We start from the raw sequence: 15350 nt of genomic DNA, 5'->3' as shown, positions 1-15350 counted from the left end.
TTAATAGGAAGCCAACTGTATATAGGTTAAATAACTATTCATATGGATATTTTGTTTTGATGTAATAGTAAAATATGTAGAATTTAAACATTTGTATTTTGAGGGAAAATAATCATAAATCAACCAATTTAAAGAGAAATTATTCTATTTATTTAAATTATTACAAATTATTGAATAACCAAATCTTATGGCTATGAAAAGACAAAATATTACTTATCTAATAGAGCATATTTAATTTATAAAATGTAATACAAATTTGAGAATGTATATTCAGGCACTAATAAAAATTAAAATGTTTTCTAGGGAAAATACTACTTTGTAATGATTATTTATTGATTGATAGGTTTTAATGCTTTATTAACATTTATATCACATTATACTTGTTATGAAATAAATTATTAACTCAGGGTATAAAATAAGAATTCTTTATAGAGAAACATGTCTGTTTGACCTATGACTTAAGTAATTTACAGATAGTCAATAGGGAGGGAAATATAGCTGGTCAACTGGAATTTTTTAGTTAGAATAACAACATTTATAAATTTTACCCAAATTCTAGAACTGACAAATGGTTTACTAGGAGGGGTACATAAAGAGGGCAGTGCAGCCCTGGCTGATTGCAGATGCAGCCACAATATGACAAATGGCAGCACTCAGGTAGGTTTGAGATTAGAAGCAATCATTGAATTAATCAGAAACATTTTCAAGCCTTCGACCATTTCCCAAAACTGAAATCAGGCAAAGTACAATCTTGAAGTTGAATTTCTTAAAAAATTAAGTCACGTTAATAAGATATTATTGTGTACTTATTATGTCTCAATATTGCTCAAGCCTTCCATGAGGAAAAAACTACTGTTTCTCATGTTCTTGTCATGGGAGTCTAGAATCCTATTAGACAGGCTGATAGCTTCCCCTTTCACTGCGCACACCTCATTTCTCTGGGCTCTTTCCCACTAGCCTTTCTTCTGTTCTTGGAATGCACAATGATCAGACCCATTAACACACTTCATCTTGAGAACTCCTATCTTTCTGTTGGATCTCATTTTAAATGCCGTTTACTGAAGACATTTTCTAGTCACTTCCGTTTAACAGAAGCTACAATAATCCTTCCAGTTATTCTCCTTCCTAGAATAAAGTGCTTTCTCTTGATTTTGTCACATTTAATGCCTATGCTTTGATGTTATTTGTTTCATATCTGCCTTGTAAATTAATGATAAGAATATTAGAGGACAGAGGTTGTCTGGTTTGTTAGAAATTATGTCCCTTTAACTTAACGCTATCATTTCTCACTCTTAGTCCTATTGACTACACAATACTTTACTGACTTACATGTAACAACTATAAACGTTTCCACAAACTATTAAATATTTTTAGAAGGCAATTTCTTCTTTTATCGAGGTCAATAATCCTGTACTGATATCATACCATATGTATTATGTGAATAATTGATAAACTGATAATATCTATCATTGTGACCATTTTAGACCTATTGTATTATTCTTAGATTTCCAATTTCATAACTTATCTATGCATTAAAAGAAAACATATGTAGGCACAGTCAACTCAGTTTGATCATATGTTTTTTGTTATTTTGTTTTGTTTTGTTTTTTGTTTGCTTGTTTTTTGAGACAGGGTTTTTCTGCGTAGCTTTGGTGCCTGTCCTGGAACTAGGTCTTGTCGACCTGGCTGGCCTCAAACTCATAGGGATCTGCTTGCTTGTGCCTCCCCGTGCTGGGATTAAAGACAAGTGCATCACCACTGGCTTCAGGATAATGTTTTGCAATTCTGGATAAATATTACTGTCAGGCTATATCTAATAGATATAGACTGCTGGCCCTTGTAAAAATTATTTAGCAGATATATTTATCAGGAAAGCAGGACTTTTGTTATATATTGGATGTTTGAATCAGGGTCTCACTGTGTATTTCAGGCTGGCATGGAACTCTTTGTATATGTAGGGAATGTCTAGAACACACGTCTCTACTGTGTCAACACAGATGCAGAATTCCTGTGAGATTTCTGGGATGCTTACCTTTGAGATTAGTACTTTGAGAAGGTAAAACTAACTTTGTGTAATCAATGACTGAAACTAAGAATTCTAAAGACTGTATTTAAAAAGAGAGACCAAATATATTAGATCAATTATCAGACAGAATAAAACTGGCTCTGTGATTAAATTCAAGTTCAGTGCTATAATAATGACTTCAGAATCTGTTATTTCCTAGGTATTAGGTAAGTATCTCCTGCAGAATGGCTAAGATGGTACCAATCAAGATAAAATACCAAGGAAGACAGCTTTTGATATCTTCATCAAAACAAATCATTCAAGGACCACCCTTCCCAACCCTGCTGACTTCACACATGGACATGCTTGCTACTGACAGACATGAGATCTGTGTGCATCCCAAACAAATTGAGAACTTGCCTTCAACTACTTCAATAATCTCATTTTAATATTTCACATCTTAGACAGCATAGTAAGGAAGACAAATGTAAAACCATTAAGCTCTCTGGGACATAACTATTTGTGTAGCAATTTTTCCTCTCGACTTGTTTATACTTCTGTTGACTACTTGTAAAGCACATTAGAGATTTTAAGCCTAATAGTTCATTCATTAGATAAGAAGAATATCTGATAAATAGGACAGCATCTAAAAGTTTATGAAAAGTCAAAGTCCATATTTAGAGTTTCAGAATACACAATGAAAATATTTTCCTACATTTTATAGCTGAGACCTCCATGCCTCCATGCCTTAGAATACAGGCCAGAATGATACATTCTCTTTCTGCCTTACCTCTGCACACTCTGCTTTCCCTGCCTTCCTTTGCTCATTCCTTCTATCCCTTTTGTTTTCTCCTTTGATTAATAACATCTTAGTCGTTCCCTGAGTTTAAAATGAAATATCTTTATTTGTGAAGTTTTCCTCTCATTTTAATTACAAGTGCATTTTAGGAACAGATTGACTTGCCTATTGTTTTCTATTTTTATTTATTTTATGGATTTGTGTGAGTGTATGAGAGAGAGAAAGACACAGAGAGGAAAGAGTGAGGGTGGGAGAGAGAGACAGGCAGACAGAGACACAGTGAGAAACACAGAGATAATGTTTTATTAATTTCTAACGATCCTACTAACGATCCTACCGAAGCGTAATCTTCACAAAGCAAAAGCGCCTTTCCATGATGGTGAGTTCCTGCTTTCCAAGTCTGACAATCCCTCCTTCCACTAGGAAGACTATGAGCATCACAAGAGTAAACTAGGCTTTTATATGAACAGATGCTCTTTTTAATGGGATATAATACCTGGTCTTTTTTTGTGTGTGTTTCTTTTCTGTATAAAGACTTTTGATTACAGTCCTTCACTAAAATATAACTTAGTTTCATTATCACTAAAATCTACACTAACTAAAACTATAAGCATATAGCATACCTTGTGGATATGAATGAGCCAGAAACCTAGCAACCTTGCTACCGAAACTTTTTCATTTGCACTCCCTCCCTCCTTCCCTCTCCCTCCCTTCCTCCTTCACTCACTACCTCTTTCTCTCCCTTCCTGTCTTCCTGCCTTTTTCCATCTGTCCTTCCCGCTCTTCCTCCTTCCCTCCCTCCTTTCCTCCCTTCTTCCTTTTCTTTCTCTTTCTCTGTCTGTCTCTCTCTGTGTCTCTGTCTCTATGTGTCTCTCTCCTCCCTCTCTGTTTTTTTGTCTCTCCCCCTCAGTCCCTCCCCCAGACTTTCTTTTTTGAATCTTTCCTTCTCCCTCCATTCCTCAGAATATGCCTGAATATTAACAGTAGTGCAGTCTTCTCCATTCAGTGGTTCTGTTGAAATTGCTGTTTCTTTCATTATTCTCTTTTCATATCTAATGGAAAGAATTATCTTAGCTTTGGGAGAAGTATTTTTTCTTCAGATTTATTTTTTGTAAGACCTCTGTTCTCTGTAATCTAGATAAATTGCCAGGCAAGCACATTGTAACCTTGGTGAATTTATCTATAGGAACATTCACATAAGCTTGGAATTAGTATGCCCCTGGAGACTACCCTATTTTTCCTTCTTATTCAGACTTTTAGGTGAATAATCATTGTGTTAGAGTGGAGCAGACAGAATTTGCAAGCAGAATGTTACTGGCTGGCCAATCGTATTATTTTACACTTGAAAAAGAAACTGTGACAGTGTGACTATTCCCCCTTGAGTGCTACTTTAACTTTCTGTCCCTATACAGAGGCAAAGGGCTTTTTGGTAAGGGCCTGGGTTTCTGGAACTTTAGTCCCTCACTGCTATTTCTCAGCCCTCAGTTTGAAGACAGGTAATTTATATCCATTTGCCTGGTACTTTATGTAGTCATAGGCTACCAGTTTCCCCCAGAAAGCTTGAGCCTAGAATGCTTTGATAAACATGCAGGCTCAAATTATTTAGCAGTTCTTTTACAGAGTCAAGGAAAATTTACAGCAGCATAAAATATCCTAGCATTTTCCAATCAATATGCTTTGCTAGACTTTCAGACTGCCACTAGTGTTTACTTGTGAAGTCTTACTGAATGCAGAGGATTAAATAAGGAACAAGATTCTATATTCTGTAAATACAGCACCATAATATTGATTTACTGTTTCTTTATGTGGACAGAAAATTTCTGCTACTACTTCTGAAGGAGTTGTACTTAATAACTTTCTGTGCTTATTACATACCTTCAATTGATTTAAAACAAGCCAGCAGGAGATAAATAGTTTTCAAAAGTAATAACTTATTTTTAATTTTTTGGAGTTCAGGTCTTCATCCACGCTAGCCACATGTTCTACCATTGAGTTATACATCAAGAGTATATCATAATATTTTAGATTTGTAAAATTATGATAAATTCAAATACATACTTATCAATTTCTCTTAATGGCTACTGATCTGAATGTGATGCTACTTTAAGAAACATAAGAATTATGGACAATAAATGGGCTACTGAGAGAGGGTAATTTGGTCATCTACAGGTTCTAGCTCACCTAATAGGTATTTCTATCCCAGTGATCAGCACTAAACACATATTAAACACATACACATGTGAACTTCATAAAATGGACTTAGAGATTATATATATATATATAGACACTGATATATATATATATGTATATATATATATATAAAAGGAGTGATCAAGAATTTGAGAGAGAAGGAGAGAGAGAGACAGAGAGACAGAGAGAGAGAGAGAGTCATAAAGGAATTTGCATGGAGCGGGGAGGGGGAAAGAACCGAGTAAATCCACATGAGTGGAATTTTCAAAAAGAATAAATTACACTAAGAACAGAAGAAACAACATTTAAGTAAATGGACTAGAGTCTTATTTTGGCTTAAATACTAGGTAATAATATTAATCCATATTTGCCTTTAGCTCAATTTACTAAAATATACTAAGATAATCTGGTAATAATAATCCACTCAGATAATCTTTTGTTTTTGACTTTTCAGGACAGGGTTTTGCTATGTAACTCCCTTATCTCCAGCTGTCCGGGAACTCACACTAGGCCATGCTGTCCTCAAACTCAGAGATTCACCTGTCTCTTCCTCCCAAGTGCAAAATTTAATGTATGTGCTACCATGGTACAGTTTAGAAACAATTTGCTATCAATATCATCTTCTCTAGACTATGCACAATGAAGTCATGATACTTCAGAAATATTTTAAAATATTACTGTCTTCTTTTATTTCTTCAGTAAGTGTGTATTCAATATCTAACCTGAAAAGCAAGTAGTACTTCTCTGGAAGTTATTATGTACAAGAATACATTTTCTCTAATATTGAAGTTTTCTTTTAAGAAAGAACATTTTGAAAATATCAAATTAATACAATAATCATATAAGGTCAGGTTAAATACCCTGAAGAACTAAAGGACAAAAGACAATATTAAGAGGTAGAGAGTACAGTACAAATTGATAAAAAAGCTAATCAAAGGGTGCCACACTTAAGAGTCAGACTTTAATGAAAAGCATAAATAAATTGAGAGTGAACAATATAGATAAGAGGGAAGTTTTTTCTAAGCATACAACACAGGAAGAGGGAAGCCTCTTGGGCTAAATGATCTTTTGATATTTTCAAGATATAAAGATAAGACAGGTGTGTTTAGGTAGGAAGGGATATCAAGAAGAAAAAAAAAACAATTTCATGTCATAGTTTCAAGAATAGTACCATCAAGGCAGGGAAAAGCAACCATCATTGGGAATTGGTTCCAAAAAGCCAGTTTTAGTGCTAGGTACATGTCCTGATGCCTCTGCTAGGAGCCCCATGAACATATGGAGTTACACAACTGTCACAAACATGCAGAGGGCCTAGGTGGTCCCTTGCAGGATTCCTAACTGTTGTTCTAGAGACCATGAGCTTCATAATAACTCATTTTGATGTGTCATGCTTTGTTGATGCCTATGGGAAGCCTGTCTATTTCTTCAATCGGACTGAGGAGGAGTGGATGGGATTGATGGTATATGGGAGGCTAAGGGAGGGAACCGGCAAAGAGGAGGGAGGGAAAACTGTGGTTGGTATACAAAATAAATGAAAATCATTAATTAAAAAAGAAGAACAGCAGTGCAAAGTGGAAGGGAAGAAGGTGAGGAGTTATTTCTTCAATGATTTTTTTCTAACTTCCAACATTGTCTTCCTTTTGTCACATTTATGATTGAAATAGAAGAAACACTTACGAAAATAGAATGTAGACCTCCATCAAATGACAGTCAGTTTGCTATTAGAAATCAGGGTCACTTCACTTCTATAAGTGCTACATATGCTCAAACAATGAGAATTATCTAGGAAGGAATTATATATGTCATACCTCCTCCACCCTCCATCTAGAAAACACAACCTATGAAATCAAGCATCAACTATTCATCCTTTGCATCTGTCTGTGTGGATACAGGCTATAGAGTTTATCTGTATTGCTCTGAGTAATGAGAGTTTTATTGTATGTGTAGGGAAAGAAAAATACGATTTAATTTAATACAAAAAGCAAAGGTTCTTCCTTCTATGGGAGAAGCATTATTCAGCTCCAGGAACTGATATCCTTTGCTCAACAAAACACTTCAGTGCTTACGTTAGCTATGAAAGGCCAAATCTTCCAGCCACTTAACATAAGTGCTGCTACTTTTCAAAAGGATTGCTGAGTGTCATGATAATTCGCATTTTACTGTCCTTCAGTAACATGTGAGACAGCTTGCAAGAGACGATCAGTCTTTGGGTGAAAATGGTCCAAAGAACTGAGTCTGGAAAGGTCATGGACAGAGGATAGAAAGCAAAAGAGCAGGACCTACACTAGAGTCTCCACTGTAGCCACTCCCATGTCCGATACAAAGCACAGCTCCCATGCCTGAGCAATGTGATAACCAGCTCTCTTTAAAAATAACATTTTAACTAATTATTTGAGACTTAGTGTTTCGGTCATATTCATCTTTACCCACTCCTTCCCCTAATCCTTCATGATCTACCTCCAGTCTCCCCACCTACTCCAATTTTTCTGTTTTTGTTTAATATCCCACTGAGTCTAATTTGTATTGCAAATATACTCATGAATGTGAAGCCATCCACTAGAGCATGGTCAATTTACCAAAGACCTTACCCTTAAAGATAACTATGTCTTCTAGAAGTCTTCAACTGTCAGTAGTGGGGAATCCTGAGCCCTTTATGCTGACTTATTGACTGGCTTGACCCTATTCAATGTTTCACTACTGGATAAGTAAACAAAGCTGCTGTCCATTCAGAGTTCAGTGGTCTGGTCATGGCAGCTGTCTTTTTAGATCCTATATTGGAGCCTCAGAATGCATACAGAATACATCCTCAGAGGATGCACCAGCATCACATTTTCTTCTGCTTATACAAACAGCTCAAATTTACCTTTAGTTTGGTATTAATTTATGTCACGAGTGCTTTGTTGTGCAAATTACTGAGCTATTGCATTTGATTTGCTTGGATTTGCAGGAAAGATGGATTGCAGAAAAATAGACACCAGCAATGGAGAGGATGGGGTGCTAAAACAGGTCCTCAAGCAGAAAAAGCAGGGATTTTCAAATCATGGTTAATAAATCCTGAGTTACATTGTTTCAGAAGAAATGTCTGGGATACTTGAGATTGTGACAAGCAAGAACACTTAAGGCATATCTTCTAGTTGTTAATAGAATGAAAGGATTATAGTAGTTAGGGTATGATTCATTTCCATTTGGTTATGCTCTGCTGCACAACAAAACAATATAGCTTCATGTTTAATTAGAAAGATGATTCATATGAGAACAGGAATGGGAGAAAGCATGTGGACAGCAGTGCACATTTATTGGCCTCTGCTCACAAAGGGTTGATTTTTAACTTCTAAGTCTCCACTGAGACCACAAGCAAGTACAGAGCACAAAATAGAATTGGGTGAAGCTTGAGCTGGCAGAGGCCTTATCGAGCACACAATCTAATTCTTTCAATTTATAGATGAGGAGACTGAAACCCAAGGAGAGAAATTGAGTGGATTGAGATCACACTCCAGCTACCTAGCACAGAGGAGGATCTATGATTACTTCATTCCACTGTGGTTTTATGCTGCACAGTTAATTCATCCAAGAGAAACATAGGGAAAGAAAATGTATGAATTAAACAATGTATTAAATAATAAAAACAATGATGATTTTTGCCCACTTTTAAATTGCTGTGTTAACTTGCTCCTACATTTTTGTAACATTTAATAATTCATGTATCCATGTTATTTTTCTGCTCAGATTTTAAAATCCAGGTAAAATTGTGTTCTCCCTTTCAAAAGGGTATCCTACACATTATAGGTGGCTGTTCATTATGCCTATTACCACTTACAAATGACCTTTAACCTTTCTCTGCTCTTTTATTGCATAAAGTATATCAAGCACTTTTCACGTGTGCTGGCTGAAGTTCTTTATGATGTCAGAGATAATTGTTTTGCCCTCAGGGAAAGAATGTTCTCTCGCCTACAAATGATGGCTGCAGAATCATCTCAGTAAAAAATGAATGAGACATGAGGTTTTAGATTCTTTTATCTTATCAATTATTGAAGAAAGAAAGTTCCCTCAGTGCAAGGAGAATACTAAAACTACCAAGAAAAACAAATCACAAGACATGAATATGTGGGTACAGCAAATAAGTCAGAAGGCATCGAGCTCTTAATAAATGAGGCAGGCAAAGTTTTACCTACATTTACAGTTTATCAGCTGAAATTGTTTCTGGTTTTAAAATATAAAAGTAAAATTGAATTTTATTACCAGAGGGTAAAGCTGAATTGGTCTATGACTTATAAATTCCACATTAATTTCTTTCTAAAGAAAAATAAATGTTTGGCTGTTATAGCAATGAGAAATACCAAAAGTAACATAATAAAAAGATATAAGTCATATGTTGAGCACATTCATATACAAAGATAAATCATAAACCACTATGTTCATTTTTTATTTATTAATTTATTTATTAAAGATTTCTGCCTCCCCCCCCCGCCACCCCTCTCCCTCAATCAAGTCCCCCTCCCTCATCAGCCCAAAAAGCAATCAGGGTTCCCTGCCCTGTGGGAAGTCCAAGGACCACCCACCTCCATCCAGATCTAGTAAGGTGAGCATCCAAACTGCCTAGGCTCCCACAAAGCCAGTACATGCAGTAGGATCAAAAACCCATTGCCATTGTTCTTGAGTTCTCAGTAGTCCTCATTGTCCACTATGTTCAGCAAGTCCGTTGGGTCTGAAAAAGCATGGGATAAAACCGGACTTGCTGAACACTGTTCATTTTTTAAAGCACTACTTTCAATAATCCATTTCTAAACATTGGTTTGCTTATTATTTGTTTTCTGAGTGAGCACCAAAAAAGTGATCATTTTCCCCACTGTCAAGACAGAAAACAGTAATTGGCTCCCTGATATTTTTTTTGACATTTTCTTATTTTTTCATATCAGAAATTAAACAGAAAGAAGGAAAACAACTACCCTGGCACCGCTCACAGCATCACCATTTACATGATCATTTCCTAAGTTTTTAAAGGCTTATAAATATCAAACTTACATTGAAAATAGTTGGTATTTAAGTCATAAATTGTGACGCAAACCTGCAACTATCATCATGCAGCTAGAAGGATCTCCACAAGTTAGAGTCAAACTGAGACACCTAGTGAGTTACAAACCAGCTCTGTCCTACATAGGAAGACTTTGTCTCAAAAAATTAAAAACAAGACAAAAATACTTGATATTTACAGCATACATGGTATGAAAAAACACAGTTTGTTGCAGGTGTGTAATAAGCCAACCTTGTTACTATATATGTATTTAAACAGCCTGGAAATATACAAAATACCTAGCATCTACCAATCAATAATTCTATATGAAGATACAGTGATACTCTCTTCTTTTCCTGATGTTTACTTTCTATAAGAATACTCCCAAATATAAATTAAGAATCTCAGCTATATGAGGAAACAGAGATTTCAGAGAATCAATCTTTAGGTTACCTGACTTCACAAATTCTTTCCAATTCACCAATCTCTCAAATTTTAGCAGGTTCTCAGATTTTTGAGGCAAGAAGATTGGCAAAATCGGCACTGTAAAAGCAACATTCTATCAATGACTACATTGTTAAATTGAGAAAAAAAAATCTCAAAAAGAAGAATTGGATTTGGCTAGAGTTTTCTTTTGGTTTTCCTGGTTTGTTTTTGGGTTCTTAGTAAGAACTTTGCAATAAGTGACACTAAACGCTGGGAAAATAGGTCAGTGAATAGATAATTAGGAAAAGGGGATAGAGATAGAGAAAATAAAAAATAGATGCAGACATAAATAAATGATAGATAGATAGATACGATTAATGAATACAGAGATGATAGATAGATTGTATTTGGTCAGAATATAGAGGAGTCCGTAATGTTGTGCAGAACAAAGATACAAAGCAAGCTTCTCAGATATGATGTGATCATTCTAGAAAATAAAAACAGATGAAATAACAAATACTCAACATCTTGAACTTTAATATTAAAGATAAGATACTTATTAAAATTTTTTACCTCTAACAAATTTCACACACACACACATATGAAAATCTTTAGTGTCATTACTGAGGAAAGTCATGATTCCATAAGTAGAAATGAAGTGGAAGAATATGGAGTATCAATTTGTACTGTGATCTTCATAAATGAGAATTATAGTACTGCTTCAAAAGATTGAGATGAGAAGTACAATATAAATTGAAGTTTAAAGTGAAATTTATATTTCTGCTGTTTAAATAATATGAAATGGTCAACTACATTTTTTTTCATTTTATTTATTCTTTTTAGGATGCAAAGGACCTCAGCAAAGTAATAAACTCCTTTGACAACAGGATTCTTCTGTTTTCATTAACAACTATTGGCAGCAAGGCAGTGCAATAGTTGAGCAGAATTAGAGGTTAGCTTTAGTATTTTTCTTTCTTTTGAACAAAGAAATTTGAAGTCACAAATTAATCATTAGAAATTCATTTTATAAGATATAATAACTGAAGTAAAATGACAATAAAATTGAGAGAAAAATTTTTTTGCAGAATATTGTTTCCAAGACATCTCAACATTCAAAATTCTTTTAGTCTTATCAAGAATTACATTTTGCAGAGATATGAAATGAAATTTATCTTAGGGTTTCAGAAATTGCCATTTCATGTATGTTATACTAATGATTTTTGTTACTACTGAGCATGTAGAATGTCTTCTACGATAATAAGTCAGCATTCAAACTAAAAATAATAAGCCTTTGTGTACTTGATTTAAAATTAAGCAATCATTTTTAGGTTATGTGTATGTATGCTTTACCTCCCTGCATATCTGTGTACCACACATATGATTTGTGTCCATGGAAGCCAGAAGAGTGTACCAGTTTCCCTGGAACTGGAGTTTCAGGTGGTTGTGACCACCACCTAGCTAACGGAAATCATCCGTGTCTTTTGGAGAAGTCTGTGCTCTTATTCTCTGGGCCTTCTACACATCCCATTGTGCTTGTTCATTTAAATATTCACAAGTGTTCAATGAGTCCCTGCAACATTCTAGATACTTTTTGATCTGAGAATTTACTGTACCAAAACAAGAAAAACTTCATTATTCTTAATAAATAGTGAGCTTTATAAATAATGAATAAAGGAGTTTATTCTTTTCATACCAAAAGAAAAGTAAAAATTAGATGAGCATATTAAAGATAAATCACTTCTAATATTTGATAAGAAATAAAAATTTCATTGGGGTGGAGCTTCCTGATGAATGAAAAGGCAAGCAGCTTAGAGATGCGGTCTGATTTCTATAAACCATCAGCCCTAATGGTTTTAACCACATTGTAGGAAACAGGATTCCCATGAATTTTTATTCTTGTTTTGCTTCATGGGATAAGCAGCACTCTACACAGAAGCCCATGTATGAAGTAAATAATAATGCTATTGACATCCCCATTATAGAGCCAAAAATTGCAGGCAAAATGAAACCTAAATAAATTACTTTGTATCATTAATACCAGTTAATTTTTTATTCAAACCTATACATAGTTCCTACCACCACATTTACTGTTTCCAAAAATTGTATATTCTAAGAAAAACTTAATAACTGGTTAGGAAAATTGAATAACCTTAGCAACATTTTCCACTGTGTAAACTTCAGAAATAAGAGGGTTCCTAAACAGTACCAGGAGAACAAGGCAATTACTGTAACTTTTTTGAGCTTGTGGCGTGAGATGAGATGTGTGATTTTCCAGAAATAAAACATTGCTCTAAATTCCACAGTATTCATATTTCAGCAGAGAAAGAGATAGCACAACAATCTCAGTATGCCAGGGCAAGTCACATAACTGATGAACAGGGAATAAGAGAGGAGGTGGTGTTAAAGATTCTTGGGGAAGGTGGGACGAAATGGTGTCCACAAACATCCCCAGATGGTAATAGAGCCAGACAGATTCTTAAAGAAAGAAAACAAAGTCCTTAGGCTAAGAACAGCTTGTACAAATGGATGAAAAAAATATATTTGAAAGGGTGTAAATATGTTCCATCTGGGGCCAAGGCTGGAAGCGTAGAGTGATTGCATAGGAAAGGTAGGGTGGGAACAGCTGGAGAGTTATTTAAAAGTCAGAGGAAGGGGAGTGGCAAGAACTGACTTACACTTGTGAAGCAACCATTGCACTCGATTTGAGGGATGTGATGGAACAGGAGTGGGAGGTAATGCTTAAACCCAAGTGACAGCTTTAGTGATTATTAGTGCTTGGGAGTTAAAAGCAACCGTGAAAACATGGAAGAAACAAAATTTGAACTAGCAGGAGTATCCTGGATTTCTATTTAAAATTTTAGCACAGCATTTTATTCCTGGTATAACTTGTGCTCAAAAATATCACTTAAATTATCAAAATGTTATCAACTAAAAACAAAAATAATTTTACCAAAAATCAGCAAATATCAAATTCTTCTACCAAATTAATATATGGAAGAGAGTCAAATATTTCAATTTGAAGAGTTCACATGTAAAACTTTTGTTCGTATTTATTTTGGGAATCAATCATTTTAAATATACTTAAATAGTCCAAATGCATCAAACCCAAATGCTTCAAATTATTTATGAATAAAGGTTGTAGCTATATAACCAAATAAAAGGTAAGTAAGCACTTACTGTGTGTTTTAAACCATAAGGTATAAATAACATACCCCCTTATTTTGATGCAAATACCAAAAATAATAATGTATGAAATTATTATAATTGTTATTTTTTTGTTCTTTCCTCTTTGGGGGGGTCACCACCCAGCTCCCAAATAAATACAACAGATACTTATTCTTACTTATGAAAGCCTGGCTTAGCTTGGCTTCTTTCTAGATAGCTTTTTATAAATTATCTTTTGTCTCTGGGATTTTATCACTTTCTAGTTTATTTACCTTTCTTTATTTCTTACTCCACGGCTTGCAGTGTAGCTGATCCCTAGAATCATCCTCTCCTTCTTTTGTTCCCTGATTTCTCCCCAGATTTTCTCTCCTACTTACTCTCTCTGCCTGCCAGCCTTGCCTATTCTTTATCCTGCCTAGCTATTGGCCATTCAACTCCTTATTAGACCAAGCATGTGTTTTAGACAGACAAAGAAATATAACTTCACAGTTAAACAAATGCAAGATAAAATGTTGCCACACATCTTTGTATCATTAAATAAATGTTACACAGTATTAGCCAATGTAACGTGTTCAACTAAGATTCCACAACAATTTATATTTGCTATCTCTAATAAAACACTTGCGATGTAGGAGTGCCTTCTATCTATCTGTTACTTTCATTGGTTAATTAATAAAGAAAACTGCTTGGCCTGATAGGGCAAAATTTAGATAGGCAGAGTAGACCAAACAAAATGCTGAGCAAAAGGAAAGTGAGTTAGTCACCATAGCTCTCCTCTCTGAGATGAAAACAGGCTAAAAGCCTTCCCAGTAAGCCACGACCTCGTGGTGCTATACACATTAATAGAAATGCTATACACATTAATAGAAATGGGTTAAACAACATATGAGAGTTAGCCAGTAAGAGGAAAGAGCTTATGGGCCAGGCAGTGTTCAAAAGAATATGATTTGTCTGTTGTTATTTCCAGGTATAAAGCTAGCCATGCAGGAGCTGGGCGGAATGCAGCCCACAGCTCCTACTACACTCTTGTTTCAGAGTGCAGAGATTACACAGTATTTAAAGCACTTTTCATACCTCTATGAGGAGCATGTTTTGTATCTCATGATGTGAAATTCCCCCTCTGAATGCTGTGAATGTCATTGGTTAATAAAGGAACTGCATTGGGCCTATAGCAGAGCTACATGGGAACAGAGCTAGGCAGGGACAACTAAACTGAATGTGGGAAGAAAAAAAGGGCAGAATCAGAGAGAAGCCATGTAGCCCCTCCGGAGACAGATGCTGGAACTTTAGCCAGTAAGCCACAGCTATGTGGTGATGCACATATTAATAGAAAGGGTTAAATTAATAAGTAAAAGTTAGCCAGTAAGAAGTTACAGCTAAGGGGCCAAGCAGTGATTTAAATAGTATAGTTTCTGTGTGATTATTTTGGAGCTAAACAGCTGGGCACTAACTAGCAGCCTCCCAACAACAATCCCCAGAATACATGAAAATACCAGATTGGTAAAGCATTTATCCTAATTCTAGAGCTCAAAGAGCAGAGGCAGAGGGTCCCCAAACCAATCTGGCTTGTCTGAATATGTGTATCAAGAAGGTCTGAGCTCAAATGGAAGATCATGATTCAGTGAATAAGGTGAAGAGTAACTGAGAAAGACTCCCATATCAATCTCAGGCCACTATAATCAAAGACACACACACGCACAAACACATATATACACACAGTGTGTTTGTGCAAGTAGACAGATATGTAGGTACAC

At 35.2% G+C, this 15350-nt stretch overlaps 1 protein-coding gene across 2 annotated transcripts in view; it reads right to left on the bottom strand.

Annotated features, from left to right (window-relative positions):
• Nucleotides 1-15350, bottom strand: part of Cadm2 (cell adhesion molecule 2) — an 889457-nt gene that overhangs the window by 297579 nt on the left and 576528 nt on the right. The window lies entirely within an intron of this gene.

The sequence above is a fragment of the Alexandromys fortis genome, unplaced genomic scaffold (assembly GCF_014885135.2).
Source record: "Alexandromys fortis isolate MF-2015 unplaced genomic scaffold, M_Fortis_MF-2015_v1.1 scaffold_4, whole genome shotgun sequence".
NCBI lineage: Eukaryota > Metazoa > Chordata > Mammalia > Rodentia > Cricetidae > Alexandromys > Alexandromys fortis.
The sequence above is the reverse complement of the archived record's forward strand: the minus strand, read 5'-3'. Positions and strand labels throughout refer to the sequence as shown.